Genomic DNA, 16,237 nt, shown 5'->3' with positions numbered 1-16,237 from the left:
TCCTCTCCGGGACGGCGCCAGTGGACCCCCCCCTACCCCCAAACCACCACCCCCGCCGAACCCGACTTGACTCGTTTTGGATTGTCGCTCTATTGGCCCGTTTTTGTGCGCATCGGCCGATGTTTGAAAGGTAAGTGGATGGGAAATGGGAAAAAGTTACCTGATGTGTTTGCAATCAAGTTGCAAACATTGCTGAACGCTGATTTGGTTTGCGGCGTGTATAAAAGTTTGTCAAACTCGTGACGTCATCTTACGCAGTAGGCTATTTCATTCTTGTTTGTATTAAAAGGGGAAGACGAGCAGCATCACTGACATTGTTGCATCGATTTGCTGTCTTGTTTATTTGTGATGCCCTTACATAGCCACACGGTCTGTTGCTGGAACGACCCCCCCCCCCCCCAAAAAAAATCCTTAAACCTGGGGTTATTGGTTACACCTTGTAGTATTGTATGTAAAGATGATGATGACGATGATGAAGAGCAGTGGCAATGGCATCCGTGCGTGTGCCCACGGTGCACATTTTTTTCCCTTGAGCACGGTGGCCGCAGTCGTTCGTCAGTTGGGAGTTTGACATCCACTGATGGCTTTGTTATATATACACAGCGTAGATGTATATAAACTAAAAAAAATTATCACTTGCTTTGGGTTTCTAGTATACGTTTTAATTCTACACAAACTGTCACTACAACTCCCAAATTTTAAACAGATATAGTCTCAGTGGTCCACAAATATTTTCCAGCAAAAAAAGTAGCACCACCTAAAAAAAAAATACTGTCGTGCCACCATCGTGACCAGGATCAAATCAAATGTAGAAGCGCAGGGAGGCCTAAGTGTTTATCCCTAAAACAAGGCAAAGACTTTTAAGCTATATTTAAAATTATATTGTACATCATTTAGCACGCTGAGCTTACATTTAAGAAAATTATCAACTACTTAAAAAAGAAAAGAAAAAAAGATTATATTTAAATGTATAGTACATAAGTTAAATACACATTTTACCGAAATGTTTTAAAACAAGCCGTTTAAAAAAAAAGATTAAAAAAATAAATAAATATTTGACTAAATGCAACAGAGCTGCACATAACAAATGTACGCAGTCAGTTGGATTCAAAAACTCGAGGCTTGCAATTTTGTGATTCTTTGCTCGAGGGAACTGATGTTACTTTGAAAATCAAGCATTTTTTTGGTGTTGCAGAAAATTGAAAAAAAAAAAAAATCCCCTGAACTCTCCAGTATAAAAATATAGGGAATGAGGTACAATATATATATATATATATATATATATATATACATATATATTAGGTGAAGGGCACTGTGTGTGTGCGTGTTGCAGGTGGTTTGGGAATGTTGTTTATTTGGACTTTCTCGCTGCAGAAGGACGAGACGGTGTTCCGTTCCGAACGTGATGGATGGTTCGTGTGTTGCGCTTTCCTTCACCTCTGTATCAATCTTCATTATCAACTCCTACAATGCAGCCTGTTGGTGGCGGAGGGGGCGGGGCTAACGAGCAGGCACATTACTGTACATGAGCAGAATTGTTTTGTCTGTCAATGCACATCGTTGGTACGGATGGATAGAAAGATGCATTGTTTGTGGCAAGTGACCGTGTACCGCAACGATGCTACGGAGCACCGACCGGCTCGTCCCCTTTGCCGCCACATGTAAATGTCATATGTGAGCTTTTCATATTTAATTATGGTTGCAACAGGCTAACATTGCCTGTTTATTGAGCAATCACTTAACATTTTTACTGCGCACACACAAGGCGCTTTATTGGTTTAAGAAATGTGTTTGGACGAGCAAACGGTAGTGGCCATTTTTTTTTCCTCATGGTTTCAAACCGTTCTCTGTGTTTTAACAAAATGGCTGCAATATGCTTTTGTGGAGACAGCTCAATTATTTTCAATCTTGAAGGCAGCACTTCATACACTGTGTGTATGTGGCGTATGGCACCCCCCCCCCCCGACACTATTATGATGACAACTTCACCTATTTGGTCCGACTTTAAACAGAGTAAAATATTCAGAGTCAATTTTACTCACTTTGTGCACGAGAGACTATTTTTGGTCTCCTTTTGGATAGTAGTAAACAGTAGGAGTGGCATAGCTCAGGTGGTAGAGTGGCCGTCTCCCAAGATGAAGGTCATCAGTTTGTTCCTCAACCCTTGTGTAACTTTTTTTCTTTCTTTTTTTTTTTTAAATAAAATGTACTGTCAAAATGTCCTGAAATTAGAATTTCTGAGTGGGGAAAAAAAAGTTTGCTAGGTTTTTGTCAATTTTCTCGTACACAGTAAAAATACTTTGAGTAAAATTTACTCCGAATATTTTACTCTCTTCCAAGTATACATTTTACTTTGTTTAGAGTGGGAGCAAATCGACTCTTTTTAGAGTAAAATGTACTCTACGAAATTTGCTTTGCCGCTAATCAGAAGCTAATTTATGCATCCAACAAAACTAAATGCAGCTCTGCTTACCTTTTGACTTTGAAATGATTTCCTTGGGTGTCACACCTTTTAGAGAACGGGGTGTTTCTGCATGAATGAGTTTTCTACAGTGTATGTAGTCCAGTGGCTGGACTCGGGTCGACGCTTGAAAGTGGCTCTGGATTTCCCCCCAGCCCAGCTGATCATGTAGTGGGCGGACAAACTTGCTGTGGGGGAGATTGTCATGTTGATGAGCCCCACTGATTCTTAACATGCAATTTTTTTTAATGAGGCAATTGAATACATTTTGATAAGAAATATTGATTTAAAATACAAGTACATTTAACTCATTCGCTGCCATTGACGGCTATAGACGTCAAAAATTCATTTGAGCTATTTCTATTTAACATTTTTTTCCATTTTTGTTAATAAGAGTATGAAAACCTATATATTTTTTGTACATTTAGAACAGATGTAATTTTTTTTGATTAATCGTGAGTTAACTAGTGAAGTCATGCGATTAATTACGATTACAAATTTTAATCGCCTGATGCCCCTAATTTTTAATAATCTTTTCTTTAAAAAAATAAAAATTAATAAACTTTTTTTTAAAGAAAGAATTATTAAAAATTAGGGGCGTCGGGACAATTACAATTTTTAATCGTAATTAATCGCATGAGTTCACTAGTAATTTATGATTGATCCCAATTTTTATATATGTTTTAATACAATTAAAAAATTATAGGTTTTCAAACTCTTGTAAACAAAATTGGGAAAAAAATGTAAACTAATAAAAAAAATGTTTAATGAATTTTTGACGTCTATAGCCGTCAATGGCAATGAATGAGTTAATCACTGTATATTCAAATGAGGAGGAGCAGAGGTGGCAAATCCAGGTCCAGAAAGTAAAAACTCTGCCACAGTTTGGCTTTAGCCCCTGATGCTAGCTAGGTAAACAAGCACCATTGGAGCTAGCTAGCGAGCTAGCTAGTTAGCAGCTGAGGCTAAAGCCAAACTGTGGCAGGGCTTTTTATTTTCAGGACCTGGATTTGCCACCATATATAAATGGTGTGATAATGACATGTAGGTGATGTTAGGCTACTAACCTGACACTTGCAAATTGTCGCTAAAACAGAAGCTAATTACAGCCGATCGATACTTCTTTTTTTTTTTTTGAAAGTTTTTACAAGTACGCGACGTTGCTTCTTCTTCTGCCGGTTTGAGAGGTGTGCCGTCCCGGTTGAGAATTACAACCCCCCCCCCCCCCCCGCCCCCCATCAAGGCCACCCGGGCACCGCCTGGCACCACTGGAGCACTTTCCTCGTCTAGAATGGTGGGAGCCGCTGATTGCTATTTTACAGGAGTCAGCTGGTCAAACAGACGGGCTGACATCCCCCATTGGGTTTCATTAGAGCTGCTCTTGATGTTAAAGCCCGCCTAATCCACTTTCACAGCCCGGCAGACCGCGATGGGGCGAGCCGCGGCGGCTATCTTTAGACGGCCCACAAGCGCGGGCCTTTGGCTTCCGTGATTAAAACAATCGCATGCGACCACTGAAGCCGTCCTTTAAATGTCTTCGGCGGACGAGCCGGCTCGACGTCGGCCGTCTGAGCCGCGCTAATGACGACTGTTAGCCCGGATCGAGTCGCGTCAATCATTCCTCTTTGCTTTCCTGGAGCAGGAATGCGGAAACTTTTTACTCCTATAGTGAAGAAGCCGTGTCAAGAAAAGCAACAACAAAAAAAAAGGGGTTGTAATTGCCGACAGATGGCCCAAGATGATAGCAAAGCAGCGCTTATGTCTAATTGAAACTCCTCAACTCACTTCAACATACTTCCTTCACACCAGGATGCCACCAGATGGCGCCAAAGTGCTTTTTTTTTTCTTTCTATTAAGCAAGGCACGTAACTTATGGAAGCGCTTCCCTTGACTTCAGCAAAGTTCATTAGCCCAGATGGGTTGCATTTTCCCTCGCGGAAGCAGCACTTCATCACCAAACTTTTAACTGATGTTGTAAACAAGCATGTTTTTCTTTTGTAGTACTTTTCTCGTAAAGTGCTTCAGAGTTATACCATAAACTACAGAAACAAAACATTTGACATCTAACAGCTAATACAAAAAATATATACACAAATGAAATCAAAATATAGTCACCGCCTCACCTGCGGATTCTGGGTTCCAGGATCTGCTATTCCACGTTTTGTCTTTTTCTTCTTTTTGGGTACAGCATTTTGTTCTGCCACTCAGTTTTTTTAGTGTAATTCCACTGTTAACCACTAGATGGTGGCACACTAGTTTGACAGTGTCAATCCTGCTTTTTATGCCTACTTTTATGCCTACAGAAAGCAATGGCTGGACGGATGTTTGGGCTGATTGTTGATGTATATTGTGAGATGAAAAGTTTGTTGGTTAAGAAAACATTCGATTTGTTTACTGTAAACAATCAGAACATCGTACGCAGCGTATCCATTATCAATCAAATATTATCTCATGCTCGTCCATGCATCCCAACAAAACTCAATGCAGCTCCGCTTACCTTTTAGGCATTGTAATCTGACCTTGGCGTGAAAATGCATCCGAGGAACTTGTGGCGTGGGCGTGGTATTATTCAAATGAGCTGACTATTGATGTCACTGTTGGGCTCATTTGCATAACTGCACTCCCCACATGCTGTCACAGTTTGGCAAAATTCTAAATGTCTCGCTCACAGACGCATTTTCAGAAATAGGGAGCTCACTAAAGATTTATTTAATTGCTTAATTTGCCACTTGATGGGCGGGCAGCCGCTCCAGAGACACAACAATAAATTGTGCACGTGTACCTAATAAAATGTCCTGTGAGTATATTTCCCGTGGTGATTCATTTCAATACAGAACAGATGGTGTTCTCTCATAATCGTGTTAATATCTAATACAAATATGTGATTGTTGACGTTGTCATTGCTCACTGGCGTTACATGGTACGTTACCAAAGAAACGTTTTTTTTTTCTTTTTCTTTTTTAAATAAATTTTTCTTTTTTAAATAAACAAACTAATCACGCGCGCCACACTGACGCCGACGCTCTCTGACCTTTATGGAGCTGTCACGCGCACGGCGGCAATAAGGCGCTCACTTTCGGGCCGTTAGCGATGCCACGCCGTGTTTGTCTTGAGATATTGTGTATGTTCAGCACACAGCAGTGCACGCACCACGGCAGATAATACAAGCGCGTGTGTGTGCGTGTGTGTGTGTGTGTGTGTGTGTGTGTGTGTGTGTGGGCTGTAGTGCAAAGATCAGGTCAAGGGGAAGGACAAAGGGAGGGTGATTTATGAACTTCTATCAACTTACATAAGGCGTGTGTGGAAATTTGGGTGGTTCACAAAAAGCATTTTCGGCCATAGGATCATCTTTTTAGAGCAATGGTTGTCACGTGGGGTCGCGAACTTTGAAAAATATATGTGGATCATATTTTAACGACGCAATCTTAGCTTAGCTTAGCTTTATTTATTTGGAATGAACATGGTACGCGTTTCTTCTGTATCAAATATGTTTACATTTTGTTTCAAATGAACTCCTTCACTCCCAGCCATTTTCACTGAAGCAACCCCCGTCGCTCCCGGCCGTTTTACTCGATTTTGACAGACAGGCCTGTACACTTATGTGGTAAATGATTTTGGACATAACATTTCGGCGACAAAGCTGTCTCTGGTATAAATATTTGAAGTCTGCAGTGATTGAAATAGCTGAAGCTAGCTAGGCTAACCGCTACGCCGCCACAATCCTATTTCTGCACTCTGAGCATCACAGACGTATGACGTTAAAGTCGTATCTTAACTGTTGTCACTCTGAGACTCATATTTTCCTATTCTCACTAAGTCTAAATGTTAAGAAAAAATTTCCTTTGAAAATATAGCTTCATATTTTAACTCATTCACTCCAAGCCATTTTCACTGAAGCAACCCCCGTCGCTCCCGGCTGTTTTACTGGATTTACTGGAAGGCCCACAGAATATTGTGCTCAATTGCTCTAAAAAACATGGAACCATGGCCAGTAAAAATGATACAGGCCATGGCAAAGGTAACATTTCAACTAGTTTTTAATTCGATATTTCATAAGAAGAAATATGAAAATATTTTATTAAGGTTGAAAAGTTTCTTAGTGCTACTTTAACTCATTCACAGCCATTGATGGCTATAGACGTAAATTGTTTTTATTAGTTTGTTAACAAGAGTATGAAAACCTAGAAATTTTTTTCATTGTACATTTAGAACAGATATAAAATTTATGATTAATCGTGAGTTAACTATTGAAGTCATGCAATTAATTATTTAAAAAATGTAATCGTCTGACACCCCAAATTGTTTAATAATATTTTTATTATTTTTTTTTTTAATTAGGGGCATCAGGCGATTACATTTTTTAAATTGCAATTAATCACATGACTTCACTAGTTAATCACAAATTTTATATCTGTTCTAAATGTACAATACATTTATTTTCTAGGTTTTCATACTCTTGTTAACAAAAGTTGGAAAAAAGGTGAAACTAATAGAAATAGAAAAAATTGATTTTTGACGTCTATAACCGTCAATGGCAGTGAATGAGTTAAAATGGACCTCATGGTTAGGTGTTGAATCGCCATCTACTGCCTGACAATCTGTCGCATCCAATTTTCTGTGGATTGAGTTTGAAACCCAAGGAGTGAAAACCTTTCACAACTTTTTTTTTTATTATTATTATTATTTTTTTACATGCAGTGATGTTCAATTGACTGACTGATCTGATATTTCTGCAACATTTCTAGCTGTTTACCGAGCTTCAAAGTGTTTCTGTTGACATGGCGCGACACGGCGACATTTGCAAAAAAAAAATACAACAACAAGCAAGAACAAAAAAAAAACGCCAGCAAGAAATTGCGAGAGAGAAAGCCTGGCGGGCCGCCACTCACGCCGCAATTTCCATACAAACGCTCGGCGAGCTGCACGCATGACCAAGCTTCAAACACTTTTTTTTCTCTTTTAGCGCCGCTTTCTTCTCTCCTGTCATCTTTTCCTTCCCTCGCTGTGGAAATTCGGATTCATGTCGAATATGTGACTCTGCTCTCTCTTATGCGCGCTCTGCCCGCACGCGGTCGATCGATCAATAACAAATCAGCCTGATTTTGCCCGTAACTGATGTCGTAAGAGTCTGTCAGAAATACTTTGATACTCTATTGTGTTTATGCATGTTGACATCTTATTTGTGATGAAGCAATGTGGTGGCCACTCACAGTATTGATCATATTACACAGCGATTTGCAAACACCACCACACCAATGATTGATCAATTCAATTAGCAATTAAACAGCATTCTTTTCTCTTTTTTTTTTTACAAACACATTTTTAAAAGTCGATTTTTACTTGTAGGAGAGTGAAATTGATTGGGGCTGACTTCATTTTTGATGGCCACTTATCCCATTTGCATGCAGCATAACAGGTAATTGCTGCTTCGCCATGTTTTCTTTGAAATCTGGGCTCCACTTAATTGACCCGAGTCTGCAAGACTTCAGAGCCCTCCTGGCTTTATAGTCAGTTAGCATTTCCTTAACTCATTCACTGGCAGCTATTTTCACTGAAGCAACCCCCTTCGCTCCCGCCTGTGTTACTGGATTTTGACTGGATTTTGCAAGACCCACAGAATATTGTGTTCTATTGCTATCAAAACATGGCAGCTACCGAAAGGAAGATTAGAGTCTCTTCTTTCAGGGAAAATTTGTATATTTGTATCTGTTTCTGTTTTGCAGCAATTAGCATTGGAATATAGCTAAGTTTCATCATTATTATTATTTAATTTATTATCATATTTATCATTTATGTTTATTTTACAAACCTGTTGAAAGCACTGTCAAAAAGAGTTTTTTTTGCAACATGGCCCCGGCTGATCTCTTATACTCTGCTGCCACCTGTTGGCCGTTTGTTGTTGTTGTAATAATTTCCATTGCTTTAAGCGACCTCTTAAGCTCTAGCATAAAAAACGTATAAATACATTTTTCTGGACCATGGCAATATTTAAAGTAGAATGTTTTTATACGTTTTTGAGAGCAAACTATTCAGTGTTTGATGGACTCGTAGCAGAATTGTAAAATCAATTCTACAGCTGATTTCGAGCCGGAATAAATGAAAGTCTTTTCAATGTTCTGATGAAAAACCGAGCTGCAGCTGCGCGATGCTCTTTTGAAAGTCGGAATATCTAGCAGAATATGATCTTTGCATGCATATTTCTTGAAATGACTACATTCTTATTGCTCAGTCCTCACGTTGAACGTTTTCTTTCTTAAGGGAAGCGGCTGCGCTAAATTTTAAAAAATAAAATACAAAATTCCAAAACTACAATAACCCTGCCGGCATAGCAAAATAAGTCGCAAGTCGCAAGTACATTCACAGATACGAGACAATAATGATTCAGTAGGTTTTTCATCGATTCAATCAAAGTTTCATTTTTATGAGTGTTCAAATTTTTTTATTTTATATTAAAAAAACATTGAACTGCGAATCCCTTCTTACGTTACCGTTATCGTAGATATCCACATGCGGAATCCCCAACGTCCGTTTTTGTTAATTTACTACTCATTTGAATAATTCTGCATTATTATTATTTTCTCAAACAACCGCCATGAACTCGAGCGTAGCAACTCTTGCTACTGTCAACCATGCTCCCTCATTTAAAACCCTTTTTTTTTTTTGTTGTCCTTCCTTTGTTCGGGGGAATCACATTCGGTTTATCATCATAATTGGTAGAAACTCACATAACGCAGCAATAAAACAATATAGCAGCAGCAGAGCACAATATGAGAATTTGGTCCTAATGAAGTCACACGGAAACTTAATAAATCACTTTTTTTTTTTTTACAAGTGTTCGAAACAAGCCACATGATAAAAGACCCGCGGATAGCTCATCGGGGGCCGTTTGCCGTGTTGCGCTATTGACGCCGCACCTGAAGCCACATTTTTCAATTGCCTGCCTCAATTCCGTTTGTAAGCTTTTTATTCCACTTGTGTCAAATGCTCTCCCGAACTCACGGCGGCCCTGAATGCAGCTCTCGTCTCGTGTTATTTCCGCCATAAGAATATTTGATCATGAGCGCGACACGAGCCTGGGAGTGTGTGTGTGGGGGGGGGGGGGGGGTGTGAAGGCTTTTACAGAGAAGCAATCTGCCTCCAAGCGAACCGGGGGGGGTGGGGGGGGGGGACTTCATGAGTGTTCAGTCATCATACGTAGAAACATGACAACGCTTCTCGCAGTCCTCACACGATCTCATTTAAACCTCCTCCAGGTGTTATTCACGATGCACTGATGCAGAAGCCCTTTTTTGCAATGCGTTCCGGAAACGGAGCTTAATGCGTTCTTATGATGCGCGAGCGGCAAAAAGTAGGAATGAGAATGGCAATCTTGTAGAGGCAAAGCCGGTCATCGACCTTTGCTGAATTGCGGAAAGATGCTCAGATTTGGCCCCATTTATGGTAAGTTTGTGACCTGCTTTCCCGAAAGTGGCGGCGGGGACAAAATACGCTAGAGCGGTCAAAATTAATCGATTATCAAATTAATTGACTATTGTAATAATCGTTTGGAGCCATTTTTTTTAAATGTATTTAAAATTGTCCAAATTCTCCGATTTCAGCATGTCAACAGTAATTGTCAGAAATCAGAAATCAAAATAAGATATTTGTGAACATCTGTTTTTACTTTGGGAAAACAATAACCGAACCTGTAACATAGTACATCAATGCAAGGTTGTTGTTTTTTTTTAATCACTATATGAATACAAAGTACAAAAGAAACACTAATCACTGGTTAATAAAAAGTAATCAGGGGGGGGAGAATGCTTTTGTAAAAATGTTTTAATGCAAAATTCAAATGAATCCGATTAATCGGATTCTAAAAATATTCAATAGTGACAGCACTACAGTACACTGGTTTCTTGAAGCAATCCAATTTCAAACAGATCAATTTTTTTTAGTCCATTTTGGAGATCCTATTATTTTTCTAATCATGTCCAAATTGTCCATCATTTGTAGCACCTGGTAAAGTGACGCATGTTTAACGAATAATCACAGACTGGCCGTTGCTGAGACGGTTGCCAGTGGTCTCTCCTTTACGGTGGATTTGAAATGTTGACATTTTGGCTGTGTAGCGAGCGAAAGGGAAGTCGTTTCCACGTCGTGCCGCTGCCAGCTGTGCGCGTGATAAGATTTGGGGCCGAGCTGCCGTGCGACGCAGCTGCTGCACTACAGGCCACAGCAAAGATGATGACATTCGGCACCTGTGCTCCCTTTTTGGGCAGGGCACCATTAAAGAATGATTTTTTTTTTTTTTTTAGCAGAAAGCATCATCAAACACCAAGTATCACTTTGGATAGGCGTGGACCTAATTCCAGATCTCGCTGCACCATATGAGATTTGTGCTGCAATTTTTCATAGTTTTACTGAAGCCCCCTGCTTGCATAGTTCTCCAAAAAACACAATTTTTTTTTTTCCGAAATTGTTTAATTAAAAAACAAAAATATTCAGCCAAACCATAGAATTCCACGCAATGAACGTCAGCTTGTTTAGCGTTAATAATGCGAAACACCATGAACTGGCTAACAGAAGTTAGCATGGATGTTTTGGTCATTTGAACTGCTAATGCTAACGCGCACTCACCGCTACCCGGCACGCTGCGTCACAACAAAAGGGCTCAACTCTCATTTTTTGAAAGGAAAAAAATATCTGCGGAAATAGCATGTGGTTCACCGCGCAGCAAAATAACAGCTCTGGGTTTTAGTGTAGCCGTCACACGTCAGTTGGTCTTGTTCCCCCGACATTGATTGACGTCGTGGAGCAATGGTAGAACTTGTAGCCGTCACAATGAGAACAAGAGTGAATACCCTCAGGCCGGAACCGTGTCGAGGAAAATGAATGAGCGCAACGTCGCCCGCAGGCCGAGGAAATGAAACTTGACGTTTACATGAACGTGTGTCACGGCGGCCGAAGGAGTTCTTCAGGAGAACTTCTCCACTCCACAGCGGAGAATCATTCACTGCGGAGTAAAGACGTCCTCTGTCGGAGTGCGATTGCTGAATAAGTGCAGCGACATGAAAATGAGGAATTCAGGATCTTATATTTTACTCGCGACTTCGCTAGCTTCGAAGTGGTAATTTCAACTTAAAATAAAGTAAATACAATGATCTCACCAGAGGTGGCAAATCCAGGTCCAGAAAGTAAAAACCCTGCCTCAGTTTGGCTTTAGCCCCCCTCGTGCTAGCTAGATAGCTAGCTAGCTCCCTAGCAGGTAAACGAGCATCCGGGGAGCTAGTAGCTAGGGAGCTAGCTCGCTAGCACCTGGGGCTAAAGCCAAACTGTGGCAGGGTTTTTACTTTCTGGACCTGGATTTGCCACCTCTGGATCTCACTGCCGCTGGCATTAGCCATACAGAATGTTGCATGGACAATACATATATATGTTGAAGAAAGGAACTTAATAAAAGCCTGGGGTATTGATTTTTCTCACATGGGGGGGGGGGGGGGGGGGGGGTGAAAATCAATGAGTTGAAAATAGCAATTTTGATAATGTCAATCCCGACGAGGCGCCATATTTCCCTTGCCGCTGTTTCCGTCCTCCCTGTTGACGACGATTGAACCTTCGCTGCTTCTTTAAGGATCACTTTTGATATTGCATGTAAAAAGCAAATAACATAAATCTGACTTCAATCCAAGCGGAATGGACAAGCCGAACGCATTCTCTATTAGTGAAGTGCTCCACAACGCTTTTTGGTGCTGCAGACAAAGACACAAACTCCAGCATGAAGTCTTGGCGTGCCTCCGATACTGAAGTTTTTTTTTGGCAGGCTTGTTGTGTTGGCATAAAAAAGAAAGAAGAAAAAAAAAGTTCATGTTTATTGGCTCGCCCTCTCGGCTGTGTTCTCTCTGAAATGTTACCACGGCCCAAGCTGGACATATTTATTGCATATACAGGCTATTGCTGGAACTTTGTTCATCAATATTTCAGTCTGCCGAGTAATGTAAACATAAAAATACAATGGCAGCAGCTCGATTTATGAAGCAAACTCTTGGGATGCGCCATGAAAAGACGCTGCAGTCCTGCCGGCCCTGAACAGACCAGGATGAATTGACACGTTGGTTTTTGTTCTAGTGGAAGTTCAGTGAATAGCGAAATGGATCCATTGCGTCCCGGCGCGGCAGCGACAACAGATCAAGCGTGGGTCGCCGAACTTGCCTGTCTCGAGTCAGGTCCAATCCAATTTTTTAAGCCAATTGACTTAAAATGCGCAAAACGGACACAAAATGGACACAAAACGGACACAAAACGGACATGCCTGTAGGTGGCGCTATACGCCATAGAGATGTGAGCCACCAGTCATTTAAAAGAAGAAGAAGAAGAGCAGGAAGCAACTTTTATAATTCTTGATAAACCGTAGAGTTTCTTTGTTGTTTTTTAATCTAAAATTGCATTAATATTCACTTCCTTAATTAATTCCAAAAAGATTTCTGTTCTTTACGTTATCGTCCACGATTGCTTTGTGACTACAAACAAGCGTGTAACGTAAAATCCGGTCAAAATATGCGACATCTTGCCGGCGTTAATTCGCATTTTCCTTTTTTTCAATACGCTTCAAAATCCACCTTCTCCAAGCGCAAAATCTTTCTTTGCGAATTTTGGACCCATTTTCGAATTTCTAGCATTTCTATTCAGTTTAATTTTCGAATTTCTAGCATTTCTATTCAGTTTAATTTTCGAATTTCTAGCATTTCTATTCAGTTTCATTTTCGCATTTCTTAAAAATCGAATATAAACGGGTGGATGGAGACTTCCACTTCTGTCCACTTTGAGTTCAAATGTCTACCAAGCGTAAAAAACCTTTTAGCAAATTTTGGGCCCATTTTCGAATTTCTAGCATTTGCATTCAGTTTCATTTTCGAATTTCTAGCATTTCTATTCAGTTTAATTTTCGCATTTCTTAAAAATCAAACAAAAACGGGTGGATGGAGACTTCCACTTCTGTCCACTTTGAGTTCATATGTCTACCAAGCGTAAAAACCTTTTAGCAAATTTTGGACCCATTTTCGAATTTCTAGCATTTCTATTCAGTTTAATTTTCGAATTTCTAGAATTTCTATTCAGTTTCATTTTCGCATTTCTTAAAAATCGAACAAAAACGGGTGGATGGAGACTTCCACTTCTGTCCACTTTGAGTTCAAATGTCTACCAAGCGTAAAAAACCTTTTAGCAAATTTTGGGCCCATTTTCGAATTTCTAGCATTTGCATTCAGTTTCATTTTCGAATTTCTAGCATTTCTATTCAGTTTAATTTTCGCATTTCTTAAAAATCAAACAAAAACGGGTGGATGGAGACTTCCACTTCTGTCCACTTTGAGTTCATATGTCTACCAAGCGTAAAAACCTTTTAGCAAATTTTGGACCCATTTTCGAATTTCTAGCATTTCTATTCAGTTTAATTTTCGAATTTCTAGCATTTCTATTCAGTTTCATTTTCGCATTTCTTAAAAATCGAACATAAACGGGTGGATGGAGACTTCCACTTCTGTCCACTTTGAGTTCAAATGTCTACCAAGCGTAAAAACCTTTTAGCAAATTTTGGGCCCATTTTCGAATTTCTAGCATTTGTATTCAATTTCATTTTCGCATTTCTTAAAAATCGAACAAAAAACGGGTGGATAAAACCCCCACTTCTGTCCACTTCGAGTTCAAATGTCTCGGATGCCAACGTATTCCCAGGCCAGGGACAAAATGGACTCTTCGCGGTGTTTCCAAGGTCTGCCCCAAAGTCTCCTCATGGATCCGTTCCTGAAATAGTCGTCCGAGTGAATCTCGATCCGGAGATTCAAGGGGATGCATTTCAGATTTTGTATCCGTGTCCTTGCTGCCGCCACCCGAAAGCTCATGACCAACATTGATCGACTGGTAAATTGAGAGCTCGGCTCTCTTTCCAGATGACAGCGAAGCGGCTTGACTGCAGACGCCGCGCTTCTCCGTCCGTCAATATGCGATCTACCCTTTTCTTCACTTTCTTCCCACCAGCGAGAAAAGACTTGAGGAGCTTTGCGATTTCCACATCAGCCAAAGATGAGATTCCACGAGAATGGACTCACACTTTGGCCTCGGCTGTGTTTAGAAATGGTGTCCGCGCAGATAATGAACAGGGGCAGCATGCCGGGACAATGTTTAACATGTCCGCCTCGCACGCCGGAGAACCGGGTTCGAATCTCTTGTCGGAACGTCTCCGTGTCGATTTTGCAAGTTCTCCTCGTGCTTTTTTTTTTTTTGAAGATGATGAGCTTTCCCTAACTGATTAAAAAAAAAAAAATCTAAATATACCTCCTAAATGAACTGTGCGAGAGATTTTTTTCTTTTCTTCCCGAAGACGGATTTAGCTGCAGCATCAATCCTCAAAGTAGGAGAGTCTCGAATGAAAGAAACCCGGCAGGAACAATACGATAAAAAAAAAGAGGAATATTTATAGGAAACTTTTATCATCTGCTTATTTGGTCTTTTTTTTTTTTTTTCTGTTTTAAAGCAAGCAAAACATGCTGGATATCCGGGAGCCCCTTTTGCTGTTTTGTTATTTTAACTACTTAACGACTTGTCCCGATGAGTCCCTTAACGTCCTCGGCGCCCTTCCCTAGGTTTATGCTAAACGTCTTATAACGTTTATGGCGGTCAAAGAGTTAAACCCGCAAACAGTTGAAAAGGAGATTGGATCATTGTGGCCTTAATCCCATCACATCACAGTTGTGCATTTAATCCCACCGGGAAAGAGAGAGAGGAGGAAGCGATCATGCGACGTGCGTTCCGTCCTGGCGTTTTTGTTATCCGTGCATTTCGACGCGAGCGCGTGAGGCGGCCTCGCGGGTCAGCACACGGATCCGCTTCTCCGCAGAGTCAACGGCAGCGAGGCGTTTTCCTTGTTTGCCTGCTGTCCCTTTTTTTAATAGCGGCCAATTTGAGAGCATAAATCATAATCAGGATGTGGCGGAGGTTATTTACTTTGTCCACAAGGCAGTGTTTGGCTTTCTTTTTCATTCCCGCTCAGCTACTTATCCGGTTCTTCCTTCATTGGTGGGAATCGGGTCGTGCGCGTATGAGAATTATGCGCACCCGGATCTTTGGGAAGCGATGATGTAGGCAAAAGCAAAAAAGGGATGTTTTGAGGCAACGCGGCTAATACTGCGTCGGTCCGAGTAACTGGTTGAGCTAGTTTGGTAGCAACGGCCTCGACCAAATGTTTCCTGTAGTTGCTAACGACCAGGAGACATTTTTGGACCAACTTCTCCTCACAAAACTGTCCCAGCAATATTCTTGGGCTGGTCTGGTGTGACATTTTGCACGCACGTCTCATGAGCAAGACCCACAAAAAGTCTCAAGCCTGAAAAGAAAGAGGAAGACGCCCATTTTGGTTTAAAGAAGTTATTTCGTGCTGAAATGTTTCGCACCACTCGAACCCTGATGCTGCGATTGGTTTCACACTCTGTAGAGGGGGTTCTGAGGTTCCCATCCCGTGGCTGTAACGTGAGCCAAAATTTGTACACAACCTCAAACGTCACCGAGCACAACAAACTCGAGTCAATTAGTTTCAAAGCAAACATGGCGAAGCGGCATTTAGCTGTTATGCTGCAGAGGCGGTCAGCCCCAAATGCTTTTAAATCCACATTAATAATTAAGATTGTTTTCCCGTTCCTATGATCAAGGTCTTGTAATGTTTAAAAAAAAAAAAAAAAATTTCACTATGTGGTCTTCTTACTTATTTCTTTCCTTTGCTTTTAAATCTATCTTTTGTTTGTA

At 40.7% G+C, this 16,237-nt stretch overlaps 1 protein-coding gene across 1 annotated transcript in view; it reads left to right on the top strand.

Moving 5' to 3' along the window:
- Positions 1–98: 98 nt before the first annotated feature.
- The window catches only part of chrm3a (cholinergic receptor, muscarinic 3a), an 84,943-nt gene continuing 68,804 nt past the window's right edge, over positions 99–16,237 (top strand). Inside the window, exon 1 of the mRNA XM_086092756.1 lies at positions 99–130. The gene's annotated coding sequence lies outside the window, so the exon portion shown is untranslated. The remainder of the gene's footprint in view (positions 131–16,237) is intronic.

The sequence above is a fragment of the Leptonotus elevatus genome, chromosome 13 (assembly GCF_054856555.1).
Source record: "Leptonotus elevatus isolate MCC_2025b chromosome 13, RoL_Lele_1.0, whole genome shotgun sequence".
Classification (NCBI taxonomy): domain Eukaryota; kingdom Metazoa; phylum Chordata; class Actinopteri; order Syngnathiformes; family Syngnathidae; genus Leptonotus; species Leptonotus elevatus.
The sequence above is the reverse complement of the archived record's forward strand: the minus strand, read 5'-3'. Positions and strand labels throughout refer to the sequence as shown.